This window comes from Pan troglodytes, chromosome 3 (genome assembly GCF_028858775.2).
Source record: "Pan troglodytes isolate AG18354 chromosome 3, NHGRI_mPanTro3-v2.0_pri, whole genome shotgun sequence".
NCBI classification, from domain to species: domain Eukaryota; kingdom Metazoa; phylum Chordata; class Mammalia; order Primates; family Hominidae; genus Pan; species Pan troglodytes.
The window spans coordinates 141,349,550-141,367,049 of record NC_072401.2 but is presented as its reverse complement, the minus strand read 5'-3'; the positions used below and the strand labels follow the sequence as shown (position 1 = coordinate 141,367,049).

Here is a 17,500-nt window from a genome sequence, read left to right as displayed (position 1 = left end):
CATAATACATGTATCAATTGCTAATTTAAATTTGAGTTCTTGAGTTTTTGAGACTCATTTCTGTATTAAGTAGGTTAAACATTCCCCTTATAACCTTTATTATACCTATTCTTTTACACAGTAAGCTTTTATTGTACATAAGGATAAATATTCAATTGGCCCTTAGCCAAGTTACAGCTAAATGCAAAATTAGCAGGAATTGGATTAATCAGGTTTTACTACACAGTATACAGAAATAGTGATAGACAAACTTACTATTTTCAAAATCAGGAATTAGTTACATATTTTAGAAGAGAATATGTAAACATATGGTTTACATAAAGTTGAAAGGAAATCTAAAATGTCAGTTTGTTCATCTTCCAACTATACACAAGTAAACCTAGACAGATTATACAATTCTGGGCTGTTAGATCTATAGGGGACTTCAGAGATTTTGTCCAGGGCAGAAATGGCAGCAGAGCATAGTTAACTGACTTCCAGAGAGGATACAGCTTGGCCATGAGAGACGTGATTCTAGGTCCCAGAGCCCCTCACTCTAAGCTTACAATAGGTCCACAATCCATCTGCTTATTCTAGGTAATACATGCAATGTGGACACCCAGAAAAGGTAGACGGCTTCTATATGTAACCTGGTCCAGTATCTAGTTACCCAAACTGACACGTTCAGACCCTTGATGTCACTTAAGGCCGTTTACTCAAAATCATTCACGGTGAAGAAGAATAGTGCACAGTTGTATAAGTTAGCCAAGGTGTGGTTGCCAGAATGGGATACAACATTGTTGTCTGTGTCAGACAAGTGTTATGCATGAAGGGGAGCATTTTCCAATAGACAGGAGGAAAATAAAAACATGCAACAGGCTACAAATTCCTTTGAAATCAGGAGACTTGTGCATCTTTTGCATCCTCTGCACTCAGCTCAACACCTGACACCCAATGGGCCATCAAAAAGTAACAAATTCTTTTGAATGAGTCATGTAATTTAAACACTTGGTTTTCTGGCATTTTTATAAAAGATAATTGTGATTAGGATTCAAGTGTAATTTTTCTTTCATGTTTACCAAAGTCAAGAAACCTTGGCAGAAGAATGTAATGAATTCTTGTTCTCTGATGTAAAATAAGGATCTTATTTGGTAACTACCTGCCAAGTTCAGCCGCCCATCAGAGTTAAGAGTGCCTTCCAGGGTGACTTTGAAAGTAAGTTATTGATTTGTATCCAGAGTCCAAATAGGGACTCTTAGAGCTGGAACAAACCTTGGAGATCATGTAGTCCAACCCTCTCATTTTATAATTGAGGAAACAGAGGTCTGGAAAGGTTAAGTAACTGCTGCCTGATCACATAATTAAGTTTCTTTAGTCACTGTGCTTTGCTGAAATCTGGAAAACACCACATGCATATTTTTGCTTTTCAAGTTCCTGACATTTTCTGTTGTGTACACTCAGGGTATTTTTAAATACTGATAAGCATGTGAATGCAAACCTCATGTAGTCAAATCTGGCAATGTGGTCAGTCTTCAGTGAAATCTATTACACTGCCTTGCTCGATACCTTGCTGTTCAGCTCTTTTTGATGTGTGGTGTTTAGACAAAAGGTAACAAAATATTCAATGCAGTAAAAATCTTCCTTTCTTTCACATTCACATGACTTCAAAAATATCTCTAAAGTCATCAATTGTTATTACAAAAAAAAAAAATTGCTTCTGAACTGAGACCAAGGTGAAAAAACTCTGTCCCAGGGGAGTTTTAGAGAGCTATAACCATGCAAAAGTAGGTAGTTACAGAAAATATTATGCAAACTTAACTGTAGCATTATAATGGAAACTGCATAAATAATATGTGGATGGCTAGGTAAGAAAGATAAAACCATTGAAATACATACTTTTTACTCTACAGTTTTACAGTACATTTACAGTGCACCACAATTTGAACAGAAAGTTGACAAACTCTGAACCTGTTTTAGGCAAAGTGATTTATCACATGAGGCACTGGGCTGGCGCAAGAATCCTAACCATCATTCCTTGTTCTTCCTCTGAGTTACATTACGGCCCTGGTCTCTATGCCTCGATTTTCCCACTGTACATCTCTCTGCAGTCAGGTGGATTATGGAAAATCATCGTAAAGTGACATTTACTAAGCTGCAGGGAACAAACACTTACTATTCAGAGCCTCCTAAAGTCATGGCAGGCTAACTTTTGCCTCCTCTGAGGTTTTGCTTAGAGTCATCTCTGACTATACTTCTTTGCTAATAGTTAAGGAGTGAATGTGAAGTTTATTCTGAATTTGGGAGACAAACACTTTTAAAAATATATACATGCTGGGCAGGTGGTATGCGCCCATAGTCTCAGCTACTTAGCTACTTAAGAAGCTGAGGCAGAAGGATCACTTGAGCCCAGAAGTTTGAGGCCAACCTGGGCAACATAGTGAGACCCCCCCGCCCCATCTCAAAATAAGTAAATACATTAATAAAAATAGGAGTTTACATATTGTTAAACTCTGAACCAATAGCAGTTGTTGAGTTACTTGCCTCAAGACCAAGTCTGAGCTGTATTGATATGTACGTTAAAGATGGCATTGTCTATTTTCTTAACCAGCCATGCAAGAATGATATTGGATCATGTAATGGGCTGAGTTGTGTCCTCTCAGATTCATTTGCTGAAGTCCTACTCCCCAGTTTCTCAAAATGTGACAGTATTTGGAGATAGGGTCATTTTAAGTTAAAATGAGGGCATTAGGGTAGGCCCTAACCGAAGATGACTATTATCTATATAAGAAGAGGAAATTTGGACCACAGGAAGATGCCAGGAATGAGTGCTGACAGAGGGAAGACTGTTCAAGGACACAGTGAGAAACTGGCTGCCTGTAAGCCAAGAAGAGAGGCACAGGAGAAACCACCCCTGCAGATACCTTGATCTTGGACTTCCAGCCTCCGGAACTGTAAGAAAATTAATGTATGTTGTTTGAGCCACCCAGTCTGTGGTATTTTGTTATGGCAGCCCTAGAAAACTAGTACAGATCACTTCGAATATTTTACCTTTTGTAACCAGCTATAACTGATTTAACTGATTTTTTTTTTTTTTTTTTTTTTTTTTTGAGATGGAGTCTCGCTCTGCCGCCCGGGCTGGAGTGCAATGGCATGATCTCGGCTCACAGCAAGCTCTGCCTCCCGGGTTCATGCCATTCTTCTGCCTCAGCCTCCTGAGTAGCTGGGACTACAGATGCCCACCACCACACCCAGCTAATTTTTTTGTATTTTTAGTAGAGACAGGTTTCACCGTGTTAGCCAGGATGGTCTCGATCTCCTGACCTCATGATCCACCCACTTCAGCCTCCCAAAGTGCTGGGATTATAGGCGTGAGCCACTGCGCCCAGCCCTATAACTGATCTTTATCATTACAAAATCAGAAGTTAGCACTAGAAGTGACCATTTTTCTTCCAGTGTCTCCTGAAACCTTCTGGATAAAGTCCAAGCTTCTTACCATGGTACACAGGTCTATACAGCTCTTTCTTCTGCAGGCTTGTTTCTCCACACTTCTGCCCTACACTCTGGCTCAAGCCAGATACAACCACAGTCAGGCGCTGCATAATGACATTTCAGTCAATGACAGGCCACATATATGATGGTGGTTCCACAAGATTGTAACGCCACATTTTTCATATTTTTACTGTACCTTTTCTGTGTTTAGATATGCTTAGATACACAACCAATTACCATTGTGTTATAGTTGCCTATAGTATTCAGTACAGTAACATGCTGTACAGGTTTGTAGCCTAGCAGCAATAGACCCCAGGTGTGTAGTAGGATATTAGGTTTGTGTGAGTACACTCTATGATGTTCACACAATGACGAAATCACTTAATACATTTCTTAGAATGAATCTTTGTCATTAAGCAAGTTTTCACTTAAAACCATGCTTCCTTCTCCTCTGACCCAAGGTGGTGCTCTCTCTGCCTGGGCTGTCTTCACCTCTCTATGAATGCTTAAGTTCTTGGGTTGTGTATCAGCCCCAGCAGGAAGCCTTACTTCATCTGGACTGAGTGGCATGTGGTGCTTTGTGCTCCCACAGCGTGGTCGCCTATGCCTACTGCAAACGACACTGTCTTTGCCCATCTGCATTTCTTTCCTCTCCATTCTGAAGGAAAGAGATTGGCTTTTGTTCAGTAGTGTGTCCCTACTTGCTGATACAGAACCCAGCACCCAGTAGATGTTCAGTTAGTTAAATCTAAGCATGAGCAAATTTGTGCAAAATATTCCTTTAAAATATCAATTGAGAGCCAAACCCACCTAAGACACTGAGAGGACAGAGACATGTTTGAACCAAATTATCAGTTTCATTAGTTTGCTAGAGTTGCCAGTACCACACACTGGGTGGCTTCAACAAGAGCAATTTATTCCCTCATAAGGAGGCTAGAAGTCCAAAGTCAAGGTGATGGGATGGTTTCTTCTGAGGCCTTGCTATGGTCTGAATGTTAGTCCTCCAGAATTCATGTGTTGAAACATAATCTCTGCTGTGGTAGTAAGAGGATGGGGCCTTTAGGGAAATGATGAAGTCATGATGACATCACCCCCATGAATGGATTATTGCCTCCCAAAGGGCTGGAAGGAACTAGCTTAGGCCTTTCCCTTTGCTCTTCTGTGTTTTCACCATGGGAGGACACAGTGTTCCCTTTTGCCTTTCTGTCCCTTCTGCCATGTGAGGATACCTAGATGGTGCTGTCTAATGAGTAATGGCCGTTCACCAACACTGACATTGTGAGTGCCTTGATCTTGGACTTTCCAGCCTCTGGAACTGTGAACAAATACATTCATGTATAAATTACCCAGTCTCAGGTATTTTGCTATAGCAGCACAAACAGACTAAGATTGGCATCTCCCCTTTGCTGGTAGATGGTTATCTTCTTATAAGAACACCAGTCATATCACATTGGCGCCCACTCTAATCACCTCATTTTAACTTAACCTCTGTAAAGACTCTGCTCTAAATGTAGTCACATTCTGAGATACTGGGAGTTAGGACTTCAACGTATGAAGTGGACACAGAATTCAGTCTCTGATCATTAGTCATGAGCACTGGCTTCATAGGTATTTACCACCTTTGTGTATCCCTAGACTGGACGTAGGCTGCTACATTGCCGTCCAGAAGGTTATTAGCCGTAAAGATTCTGTAATAAGGGTACATTTTTGTCAAGAAAGGAGCATTTTGTAGTTTGTTGTGTTCAATATTGGGAATTCTACAGCCCCAAGAATAAAGTCCTGGAAGACTGACGTTATGAAGTTACTGCAGAATTCATTGCTGAGTCTGGACACAGTGGTTTAAATCTCTAATCTCAGCACTTTGAGAGGCTTAGGTGGGAGGATCGCTTGAGCCGAGGCCTGGGTGACAGAACAAGACGCCATTTCTAAAAATAAAAAATTTTTAAAGAATTCATTGTGAACATTACTGTCTTCACTGGAAATTCCTGTTCTGAAATGGCCAGTACTTGGTTAACCCAGGAAATTCAATGGTCACATGTCCAGTTCCTACCCAGGAGATGAAAACATTGGATCGGAAGGTTTTCTTCCTGTCTTCACTGCTCATTGGACTTTCAGGACTGGAAGAGGTCTGTGGATCACGATGAAGTCTTGTTGTCTTTTAGCTTCAGATTGGACACAGAGGTTTTAGGCTGCCACGTCTTAAAGGGGCACTAAAGGGTCCACCCGGGCTCAGCCTTGGTCACTCTCTGTACATAATTGAAATCGCTGCCCACAGAAGTCAGTGAGGTTGTGCGGAAGAGGCTGTGTAAATGACTCTGACTGTTGCTATAACAACAGTACCTTGGTCTAATTTCTTTTGAAAAATGAATTTCAGCTGGTGGGATGAAGCCGAGCAGCTTTGCCCCACAGATGAAAGCTCTGCCGCCAGGCTCCAGAGCTCTGCTGTTTACGGACTGAATGTGTGGTGTGTACCTCCGCCTGGCTGAAAATTTTCAGAGCGGCTCAAATGACTTGATGTTTGCCTGTATGTGAGAACGTGCCTGTCTGCCTGTGGGTATCTTCTTCATCCATGGGAGATTCATCCCGGAGAGAAAAATTCTCTCCTCCTGCCTTGGTTTCTGTTTATTAACAAAGTTACTCAAAAGACATGCAAATAATGACAGTTCCGTAATTGGTCAATGAAGGCAAGTCCCTAAGCCCCCTCAGGTTTGGAGTAAAAATCTGTTGTGAAATGGAGGATGGAGGCCTGGGAGTCAGATGCTGTCTAGAAATAAGAATTATGTCTTGTTTGCTCGCTCATTGAGACGTGTGTGTGCGTGTGTGTGTGCGTGTGTGTGTGTGTGTGCGTGTGTGTGCGCGCGCGTGTGTGCGTGTGCGTGCGTGCGTGCGTGTGTGTGTGTGTCCAGGGGAAGGAGAGAGGGAGAGAATGAGAGAAACTGGAAATTCTCTTCCAGGAGGGTAGCTCTTAGCTGCCTGGGAGTACTGCTTTATGCAAACTGCAACTCACAAGAAAGAGCAGTGTCTGGCTTCTTTGAGGGAAACACGAGGCTTTTTATCGAGTAAGAGATCTTATTTCAATACTTTTGTTTTCCAAAGGGAGATAAACATGTGCTGGGATTTTATTCAAAAGCAGTGTCAGGTCTGGGCACCCTGGCTGTTCGCATCCTGCTAAGCTGGTGCACGACTTCAGTGCTGTTGAGGAAAACAGTCTTTTGGAAGGGCTGAAAACAAAAATGAGAATTTCTTATTGAAAAGAAAGGACATTTTAAGTAAACAATGAAATAAAAAGATTGTTGAATCCTCCCCAAGGGAGAGAAAAGTACTCAGCCTCCCTGAAATATTGCTCCTTCCCGCCTCCCTCCTTCCAGAAAATAAACAAATCGAAACCTCACGCTTAGTTCTAACATGCCTATTCTTTGGTCTGTGTTGTTGGTGTAAGTCTCCAGCTGTGAATGATGCAGATAAGATCTGATCTTTTCATTTGCCATCCTCCTCCCTTATGGGGAGGAAAGCCTTCCCTTCTTCCTCACCAACCTCCTTTACCGGCATTTCTTTACAGCTCTAAATAAAATCCCATTAGGAATTTCAGATTGTAAGGCAAGGTCATGTATACAAGCATGTTTGAATAGAAAATGTATTCATGACTTCTAGTGGGAGATTATCAGGAGATATTCCTAAGGATATTGTTTCTTGTCCTTAAAAATAAATGTAATGTTATATGTGTGTGTATTTATGTATATGAAACAACAGAGCAGTACAGGGTTCAGATTGTGGAATGCTGATGGCAACTACCAGTCTCAGTGGAGCTTTTTCCTACAGAAAGCTACTGAGTGAAGGAAGCTACCGCTGGGATGCACACATTTGCTCTATTCTGAAGTTTTCAGGGCTGCAGCCATCATCACTTCTCAGACACATGCTAAATTTGCAGAGTGACATCTTTCCTTATAGAGGAAGCACAAGGCTTTTCTGTGAATCAGCCAGATCTGACTCAAAGACGTGAACACATCCCCTTTAGAGCGTCATGACACAGGTGTCTAAAACACTTTCCCAGAATTTCTAAGCAGGTTTGCTGCAGTTTGATTGGGACAGAAGTCATCAGATGCAAAATAGCAGAGTAGGTGAGAGCATAGATTTGAGAGGCAGGCATAACTGAGTAGGGCTGTGCTGTGTGCCCTAGGACAAACTACCTGTCCTCTCTGAACCCATTCCTGTCCTTTAAGTTATTGTGAAAGTTAATCGAGGTAAGATATGTAAAGCACTTAGCTCAATGCCTGGCTGGTTAGCTCTCAGTCAATTAGAATATTGTATGACAATAATATATTGAAACATTTAGTAAGCAGTGAGTCAACTTCTCTGATAAAAACTTAGAAGTTTAGAGCATTCTACTGAAAACTACGTGAGATTTGAAAATCATATGGCCTTAGCATTTACAAAGGTAACTGTCTTGCTTTTAATGAGTAGTTGATAATTTTGTTAACACCAGTTTAAACTGCATGTATAGAGTTTGTGAAAAACTTTATAACTTCGGATACAGAGACTACACAGGATTCCTGTGACTTGTGATGAAAATATAATTTATTCATTCCATTGGGAGAAAGCCAGGAGCCTGTAAAAACATTTATGTATTTGGAAATTTGGAGATTTGAGGGGATCTTGGAACTTAGAGTTTCTAAATGTGGAGGACTTCGGCTGCCACTGCTCCTGATGTTTTACGATCCATTCCCAATATGTTGTTGTGCATTCAGTTGGTACTTATTACATGTTTAAGCATAATTAAAGGATAAAAACATACCTAAAGATTCAGCCACACCCCCAAAAAAGATTTAAAATATTTTTAAAGAGTAAGTAAATCAGGATGTTGCTTTAGCACTTACAGCTGGAATTGGATGGGCGTTCATGTTCCAAACATTGGAAAGAGGCACCATCAGCCTTATGTACTTCCGAGACTTTTTGGGAATAGAGTTTTAAATGTGACCCATAGCAGAAAGAAAAAAGATCATGGTCATTTCTAAAAATAACCTCAAAGTACCTCAAAATGTTTTGAGTGGTTCTGTCCCCCTGGGCTGGGGGCTCCGCGGTGCCCCCGTAGTCCCTTGGGACTCTGCAGCTATTATTTCAGATGCCCACTAAGAGGGTGAGGCCCCTTTAAAGAGGATCCTTTTCTTCCTGGAGGATTTCAGAATGGAGATTTTTAACTGCTTACGGCTGACATCCCCTCCAGAGATCCAGCATTTCCCACTGAACAGGTACAGGGAAGCCGCATTCTGGGATGGTCGAAAGCAGAGGTTTTAAACACTTGGCTCTTATGGCAATATTATATGTGATATATACAGATTATATACATAATTTTAAAATTCAAATTCATTTACTCATAGAGAGTAAAGTTGTTTTCTGTCTAAGTAATGTTAGGAGTCTATAAGATTACCAAGGGAGGCTTCGGGAGTTGTAATAAGATTTTTCTTTTTCTTTTCCTGTTAGTCTGCCCTGCACATAGATCTCTCTAAAACAAATGTATCCAACTTTTTTCAACATATGTGTGGCATGTGGTCACTTTTTGGCATAGACTTTGCTCTGGGGAGTGAGTTGAGCCTTTGGCACCTGGCACAGAGCCCGACACGCAGACACAGAGCACCCCTCGGTTCACTGAATGAAAGTGAAGGGAAATATATAATGTGGAGGGGGAAATGGTCAGGGATATTACTGTGCTCAGAGAAACCTAAAATGTTTTTAAAAATACACATTTTTATGAAAACTATTCTAGAAATCCAGCAAGCTTCTGCAGAATTCAGAATCCTCTAAGGTTTCAAAAAGCCCCATCTAGAGCACTGTTTCTTAGTTCTGTTTATGAGAGCCCCCAGAGTATCACCAATCAACTCAGGAACATTTTGTAGTGACATTGGATTTGTATGTGTATGCATACTTAAAAAAATCACACCACCAACCTCACAGTGTCAGAATCCAACAGAATTATTAATCTAGATCAGAATTTCTAAAACCTGGGGAATCCTAGGCCAACAGCCCCGGAAGAATCAGGTTTTTATTCAGTTTCTTTAGATACCTGTGCCCCCACCTTGTGTCCCAATCTGGGCTACTTAATTAGAAACTGTGAAGGTGGGATCAAGAAATCTGCATTTTTAACAGGTTCTCAGGTCACTAGTTACATTAAAGTTGGAAAATTACTAAAGAAAATCAAACCTCTAAATAACTCTCAAGATCCTTTCTAAGGGCACTTAAATCTAGAAGACAGTTCTGGAAATGTTTTGCGCACTCTTCATATTCTACTCATTAAAATATCTAACACATGAGTATTCTGGGTCATTCATTAAATAAGCAAGTCAAATTCATCCATGTGTTCATAGGCTTATTACCTGCTGGTAGAATGGAAAGAGAATAAGCATGTGATAATTGATTCCAGTGAATCATCTTCTAGTTTGACCAGAACAGATCAAAATGACCAAAATGTTCTCTTTGAGCCTCTAAATTAGTTATAGCATCTGCAAGCTAAGACTCTCTTATCTTCAAGCCTTGGGAAAGACTTGTGTCTCTACCAGCTGGTGAAGGAAGCTCACTCACACTTTTGGTTGAAGAGGGTGCTATAGTGGGTGAGAACCACTTGAAGCCTTTGTATGGAAATTTAAAATTCAAGTCTGAAAATAAGCAGCGTTTGGGGTTTACATTCATGTGAAAACATGTGACCATGGTAATGTCACTTAAAGTCTCTGGATTTCAGTTTCAGTTTTATTTTCCACAAATCACTTCATATGTTCTCTAGTGGTTCTCATCAGGGATTCCCTGGACCCTTAGAGTCCTCAAAAATATTAAGGAGATAGTCCATTTTCAGTATTTTAAACTAACCAACAGAAATTAGACGTTTATTCTGAGAACACTATGCAGTCCAACATTTTCAAGAGCCTGCTTTGGGGATCAATTACACTAACTCATTGTGGTTATTTGAGAGCTCTTTTTAGCATTCATTCATTCATCCATGAAGGAAAATAGTTATAGTGTGATATGAATTAGAATGTCATGGAGGATCTCTTAACCAACATCAGGAGTTGTAGGAAATGGCTGTCAAGAGAGACTGTGGAGTAGGTAATGTCTAAACTGAATTGTAAAGGACACATAGAATTGGTCAGGTGAAGAAGTTGGTTAAGTGTAAAATATGCAAAGGCTCAGAAAGAGAGAAAACAAATGTGGTATGTCCTGGGAACTGCAAATAATTAAGTATAGCTGAAAGTTTGGAGTTGAGTGGGGTTGCGGGGTAAGTGGGGGAAGATGAGAGGTAATGGCTAAGCCTGGAGAGTTTAGCTGGGATGAGGATCCAGTCAGAAGGCCTGTGTGCCAGACCTGAATGATGCTGAAGATGGTGGACAGCTTTAGAAAAGCTTAAAGTGAAGAACGGGCATGATCAGATTCACAATGTATGGAGAAAACCACAGCCACGATGCAGAGAATGGGTTGGAGGTGGCGAGACTGAGGCTGGTCAGGAGCTGCTACAGAAATTCATGAGAGACATATTGAGACTCTGAATGGGGTAGTGGCATTGTGGGCAGAAGATGAGACTAAAATTCATAGAATGGATAGTTCTTGAGGTTTAATTGGGTATGGTTGGTGGGGAAATGCTGGAACCAAGGAAGATCCCCGAAAGCACAATCTGAGAAAGCATATCACAGGTGGCATCAGAACCCCATGCCTTTGATGAGGGCATGACTGTGCTTCGTCCAGTCCTGGATGAGGGTGCAGTGTGGCTTATGGAGGAGTCAGACCTGAGTTTGAATTTGAATCTGGGTTTAGCCATCTTCTGCCCAGCCCCCTGAGTTCTGTAATTTCAGACACACTGCTTAACCCACGATGCCTCTGCAAGATGATTGTAATAAAACCTATCTTTTAGAATCATTGGGAGCAGGAGAGAAGGAATATGGTGGTTTACTAGAGTTGGACATTAGAAATTAGATGTCTTCCATCTTAGAATCTTCATTATTAATAGTAGCATCGCTATCTTTATTCCCAAGCTCTGTGATCCTGCCCAACTTCGTGCAAAATCAGGGACAGGACAGTAAGAGTTTCTCTGACTTGCCAGCACTGCTAAAAGTCTAATGGAATAAAAGACCTCTTTGTCATGGACACTCTGGCCCATGGAACACCTCAAGAATCTGCTAGGATTGGGGGCCCCTGTGTCAGCAGAGGCCTGGTAATCTTAGCCGTGCTCCTCCTTGCTGTGGGTGTCATGCACCCTTGCCCACCACACCCTCTCCAAAACACTGCCCCTTTCCCTGTAGAACCATCCAGCCAGCACATAGCCTGCCCCACAGGTTTGTGGTGAGGATAAAATATGATTCTGTGTGAAAGTTCTTTGTAATTCCAAAGGCACAGCTATTCTTATTACTACTGGTTTGGACATAATGCACAACCCTCCCACTCCCCATTCTGTCTCTCTCTGCCTCTCAGTTTCACTGTCTGTCTTTCTCTCTCTCTCTCTCTCTCACACACACACCACATACCACACACACACACACACACACACACACACACACACACACACCAGTTTCACAGAAACAAGCCATCAAGCCACACTAAATGAGGGACTTGCGCTGGAGCCATTATGGAAGACGAATTGTTTCCTTCAGAGTAATTGACACATGATAGCAGCCCATATTGTCATAGGCATTGGATGAACAGCATACTTCAGCTCCTGGCACCACAGCTTCACCTAATGGGAGAAAACATTTATATGTAATAATAGTAATACAAGAGCAAGGAGGCTGATGCTCAGGAAAGAGTTTCTGTGATTCTTCCACGAGGGTGCAGTCATACTAAGAGGCTTTGGGCTTTGCGAGGCAGAAGGGCCAGGGACTTCCTAAGATAAGGCTATTTGGGATGAGACTCTGCCCTGAGTCTTGAGGAGAGGAAAGTCACAGGGACATTTCCCTGTGCGCAGCCAGGCATTCCCATGTTCTCTGAGCAGGGAGCTTGTGAATCAGCCTTCTCAGCCACATAGCTGGCTCTGTGTCTCCCTCTCCGCCTCCCTCTGTCTCCCATGAGGAACATAAAGAGAATTAGACTCCCAGACCACCTTTCCATATAGCAAAGGATGATGAGGCAGACAGAAGGGATGCTAAGATTGCTCTGCTATTTTGGACATAACAAAACAAAACATAAAAATTATAGCACAGCATCTTCGATAATGTCTTTCTTATATTCCAAAATGCAGATACATGAAATATATAAATCAAGATTTGGGTTAAAGGGGCATGCAGTGGAGAACTTTAGGCCCTGGAGGAAAGGGAACACTCGGAGGCTCCAATCAGGTGGCATGCTGAAAATGTATTTGATTCGAACCTCAGCGATCTAGCCTCTGCTGTTCTACAATCTAGGACATGAATGCATTAGCACTTGGACTTGAATTGCAAATTTGATTTTTGTTGTTCATATTAAAAAAGCTACATCAGATGCTTGGAAAACATTAGGGTTTTGCTGGCTAGAGAACAGAAATACCCTACCTATTTGTGTTTTGAAGATCCAGTAAGCATTCCTTCTCAGTTGCAGTTGTAACTATTTGTATCACTGAATTTTGAAAATGGTAAAGCTAAGACTTAGTGGGTGTTTACTGGTATCAGGTGTGAGGCTAAGTGCTCCCTACATTATTTCATTTAACCTCAGACTCACGGTAACTCTGTGAGCTAGATATTATTGACCCACTTTGCAGGTAAGGAAACCAAGGCTTAGGAGAGGTTAAATAAGTTTTCCAGGATTCATTTATTCAATATGTATTTATTGTCTATTCTGAGCTACTGGAAACAAAATGGAAGAACCTCTGCCTTCATGTAACTTATATTCTAATGGAAGGTATCATAGCCAACATTTCTTAAGAACCAGACAATATTGACATGTATTAGCTCCTAGGTAGGTGATGTTGGATTTGAACTCAAGCTTTCTAACTCCAGAGCCAGTGCTCCTGTTTCTCTAATTCTCACTGTACTGCCTCACCCAGCTGCTCACTCAGCCGTAAGAGGTGAAACTTGGGTTTCCAGCCAGAACTGCCTGACTGTATGGTCTTGGCCACCACCATTTTACAGAGAAACAAATGGACCAGCTTCGTTTACTTCTCTGTCCTGCTCCATTCATTGCATGACCTGGAACAGAGTCATGGACTTGGACTTTCTAAAATCGAGTCAGTTCATTGTTAAGACAAATGCTTATGTTTTGAAGGTTAACATCACTCCAGGAGGTGCCAAAAGCCCTAACCTTCACTTCCTTTAAGTCCTAAAGCTGTGATATTTGATCATGCTGCTATGTTTGGAGCTATGTTCAAGTATCTTCCATACTTCTGATCAAAACCATGGTATCTTGCCTTGTCCAATAAATAATATCATTTTCTAGCAGTTTCTGTGTAATACAATGAGTTGAGCCAGTATTTTTTTTTCCGTCAAATTCCAACGTGTTCCCATTAGGGCCTTGTGTTCAGCAGTTCGAGGGTCTCTACCAAATGACTATGGGCTGTGTTTGATATTGTAAAAATATAAGATTTAGGAACAAGGGTTAGACTGGATTTTTACTCAAGGACCCTTTCTACTCTGTTTACTTTTCTTTCTTTCTTTCTTTCTTTCTTTTTTAAGATGGAGTCTTGCTCTGTCAGCAGGCTAGAGTGCAGTGGCACGATCTCAGCTCACTGCAGCCCCTGCCTCCCAGGTTCAAGTGATTCTCCTGCCTCAGTCTCCTGAGTAGCTGGGACTATACAGGTGTGTGCCACCACCCCAGCAAAATTTTGTATTTTTAGTAGAGACGGGGTTTCACCGTGTTGGCCAGGATGGTCTCAATCTCTTGACCTCGTGATCTGCCCACCTCAGCCTCCCAAAGTGCTGGGATTACAGGCGTGAGCTACTGTGCCTGGCCATACTTTTCAAATATAATCATCTACTTATGAAAAAGCACCTAGCAGTAAAATGACACTTTGTGAACTTTACCGCATCTGCACATTAGTTTTATTATCCATGGTGCTCCTCTAGAGGCCTGGCAGTTTCACATGTGAGTGTTCAGGTGTCAGGGGCAGAGGGAATCCTCCCCCTCTCTTGCATTGGTTCTGTAATACACGGCACCTTGCCAAGAATAAGAGAGTACCCGAGTGGAAAGACCACTGAGCCTTTTCTCTCCTACCCTGTCATTCTGCCTTCTGCCTGCAACTATGTAAAGTCACTGAAACCCTTCTAACCCCTCCCAGTTGCCCCTCTGTCACTCAGCAAGCATCTCCCCAGCAGCTATTCTATGCCAAGCTCTTTCACCACGGCCACATGCACTGGCCCTTTCTGACAGAAAGGAAAGCAGCACACAGATGAGTTAGGTTTATAATTGATAAGTCCATAGAGTTAGCAAGACTTCGTAACTGGACTTTTAAAATGAGTCCAGTTAAGTGGATAACACTCTTTAGGGTAAGAGATCTATCACTCCCAAAACCAGGAATGTAGAGGCTGGAATCAGGCATTCCTTATGGTCAATGGGGCTGCCTTCTGCTCAGATTCAAACTCTTCTCTTAGCCCTGTGAATTAGACAATAGAATGATTCATTCCATTTGCAATTGTTTATTAACCCCTGCTATGAACCTGAGGACTGGGTGCAGGCCTGTGGTGCTTACACAGTAAGCACGTCAGCCACGGTTCCTACCTTCTTGGAACTCACCAAACAGACACTTAAGCAGCTGCCCCAAAGTGTGAAAAAGCTATGGTAGTGAAGTACAGACTGCTTGGAAAGACCTATTTCAGGACATCCAACCTAGTATAGTTGGTCAAGGAAGGCACCTAACATATAGCTAGGGTGGAGAAGAGTATAAGAGAAGATTTCCTAGAGTAAGTGAAATCTAAGATCTAACCTGAAAAATAAGCAGCTATTACCCAGGGGAAGAGGAGAGGGAGCAGGAGGACGTTCCAAGAAAACAAAACAACATGGACAATGCCCTAGAGGCAGAAGGAAGCTTAGCACCGTAAAGGTGAAAGAATTCTAGGCTCTGAAGAGAAACCGGAGTATCAGCACCTTTAAGGAACTGAAAGTCTCAAGAGAGTTTATGGAAAATGTAGGGTAAGGGAGAAGAGGGGAGGAGATGCTGAATAGAGAGGCAAAAAGGTGAGCCTGGAAAGATGAGCAGGAGCCAGGTGGTTTTTGGCAAGAGTCAGTTTGGACTTTTTTTTTTTTTTTTTTTTTTGAGACGGAATCTCGCTCTATCACCCAGGCTGGAGTGCAGTGGCACGATCTCGGCTCACTGCAAGCTCCACCTCCCGGGTTCATGCCATTCTCCTGCCTCAGCCTCTCAAGTAGCTGGGACTAAAGGCGCCCGCCACCACGCCCGGCTAATTTTTTGAATTTTTTTTTTTAAGCACAGATGGGGTTTCACCGTGTTTGCCAGGGTGGTCTCAATCTCCTGACCGCGTGAGCCACCGCTCCCGGCCCCGATTTGGACTTTAACCTAAAGACAGTGGAAATCATTGCAGAGTTATACACAAGAAAGGCAGTCTATTTTTTTTTTTTTTTTTTTTTTTTGAAAATGTGGCATTATAAGGAGTAGATTCAGGGAACACAAAACAGTAAATAAAAAAATAGACTAAAGAGCAAATGAATGGAGGCAAAGCGTAAAAGACGAGTTAGAAGATGGCTGCAACAATCTAGTAAGAGATAATGGTATCCTGGCCAAGGACAGTAACAGTAAGGGAGGAAGGAGATGAGGGGGCATATTAGTTATATTTTGGAGGTGGAATCCATAGGACTTGGTGATTGCTGACGTGGGAGGTTTCAAGAAAAATGCTCAAGTATCTGACTTGAATAAATGGATAGATACTGAGATGGGGAACAGTGATGAGGATCTGGTTTGGGTAACAAAGGATAATAAGCTCAGTGTTGAGACATGTTGAGTTTTAGATGTCCATGAAATATCCAGCAGGAGAACATTGGATTTAGTGGAGCTGAGCACTAATCCAATGAGCCTGCTTCAACTATCTTCTCTAGGCTGACGACCCCAAAACAATGTACCCAGCCCAGTTTTGTGAGCCTGGGAAGATGAGCATCTTTTGGGGCCGTCAGCCTAGAGAAGATAGTTGAAGCTGTTGTAATCGTTGAAGTTGTCTAAAAAAGAATGTAGAGTGAGCAGAAGGAGAGAAAAAGCTTAAGACAAAACATTGAAGAATCCCATCCTTTAGGAAAAAGAAAGACTACATAAGAGATTGAGAAAGAGCTGGTAAAGGGAGAAAGGAGGAAATTGAGAAGAGTGTGATGTTGTGGAAACCAGTGGAAACGTGCTTTTAGAAAAGAGTGAGCCTATCAAAAGGTTCTGAAAGGTGAGGTCACATAAGAACTTAAAGTAAGTTTGGGATTGCATTAAACATTAACTTTTGATTCTATGCTATTTAGTACATGTGTTAAATTCCATATTCTTAGAAGTTTTTATTTTAGCATTTTTTTAAAATGTTGATTTAATTCCTTGATGTTCTCATTTAAGTTGTGGCAAGAATTTAGGATAGGTATTAACATCGTTTTCAAGTATGTTACATTTTGGTCCAAGTCTCATGTCTAGCATTCATGGTGGCTCACACCTGTAATCCCAGCACTTAGGAAGGCTGAGGCAGGCTGATCACTTGAGGCCAGGAGTTCCAGACCAGCCTAGCCAACAGGGTGAAACCCCATCTCTACTAAAAATACAAAAATTAGCCAGGCATGGTGACGCGTGCCTGTAATCCTAGCTACTCTGGAGGCTGAGGCAGCAGAATCGCTTGAACCTGGGAGGTGAAGGTCTCAGTGAACCAAGATAGCACCACTGCACTCCAGCCTGGGCGACAGAGCAAGACTCCATCTCAAAAACAAAAAAAGAAAGAAAATTATAACAGATTATTCTTCTTTGCTGAGAGTATTGCCCTTATTAACTATCTCTTTTCTTTTTTTTCCCACCCTTCAATCTTTTGTTTGTTTTCTATCTCTTAGCCCTGTGAGCTCTGCTTTTAGATAAAACCTTTTCCCATACAATTTGAATTGCAGCGTTGCCTGATTTTGAAAT

At 41.8% G+C, this 17,500-nt stretch overlaps 1 protein-coding gene across 3 annotated transcripts in view; it reads left to right on the top strand.

Annotated features, from left to right (window-relative positions):
* The window catches only part of MAML3 (mastermind like transcriptional coactivator 3), a 437,380-nt gene that overhangs the window by 245,646 nt on the left and 174,234 nt on the right, over positions 1–17,500 (top strand). The window lies entirely within an intron of this gene.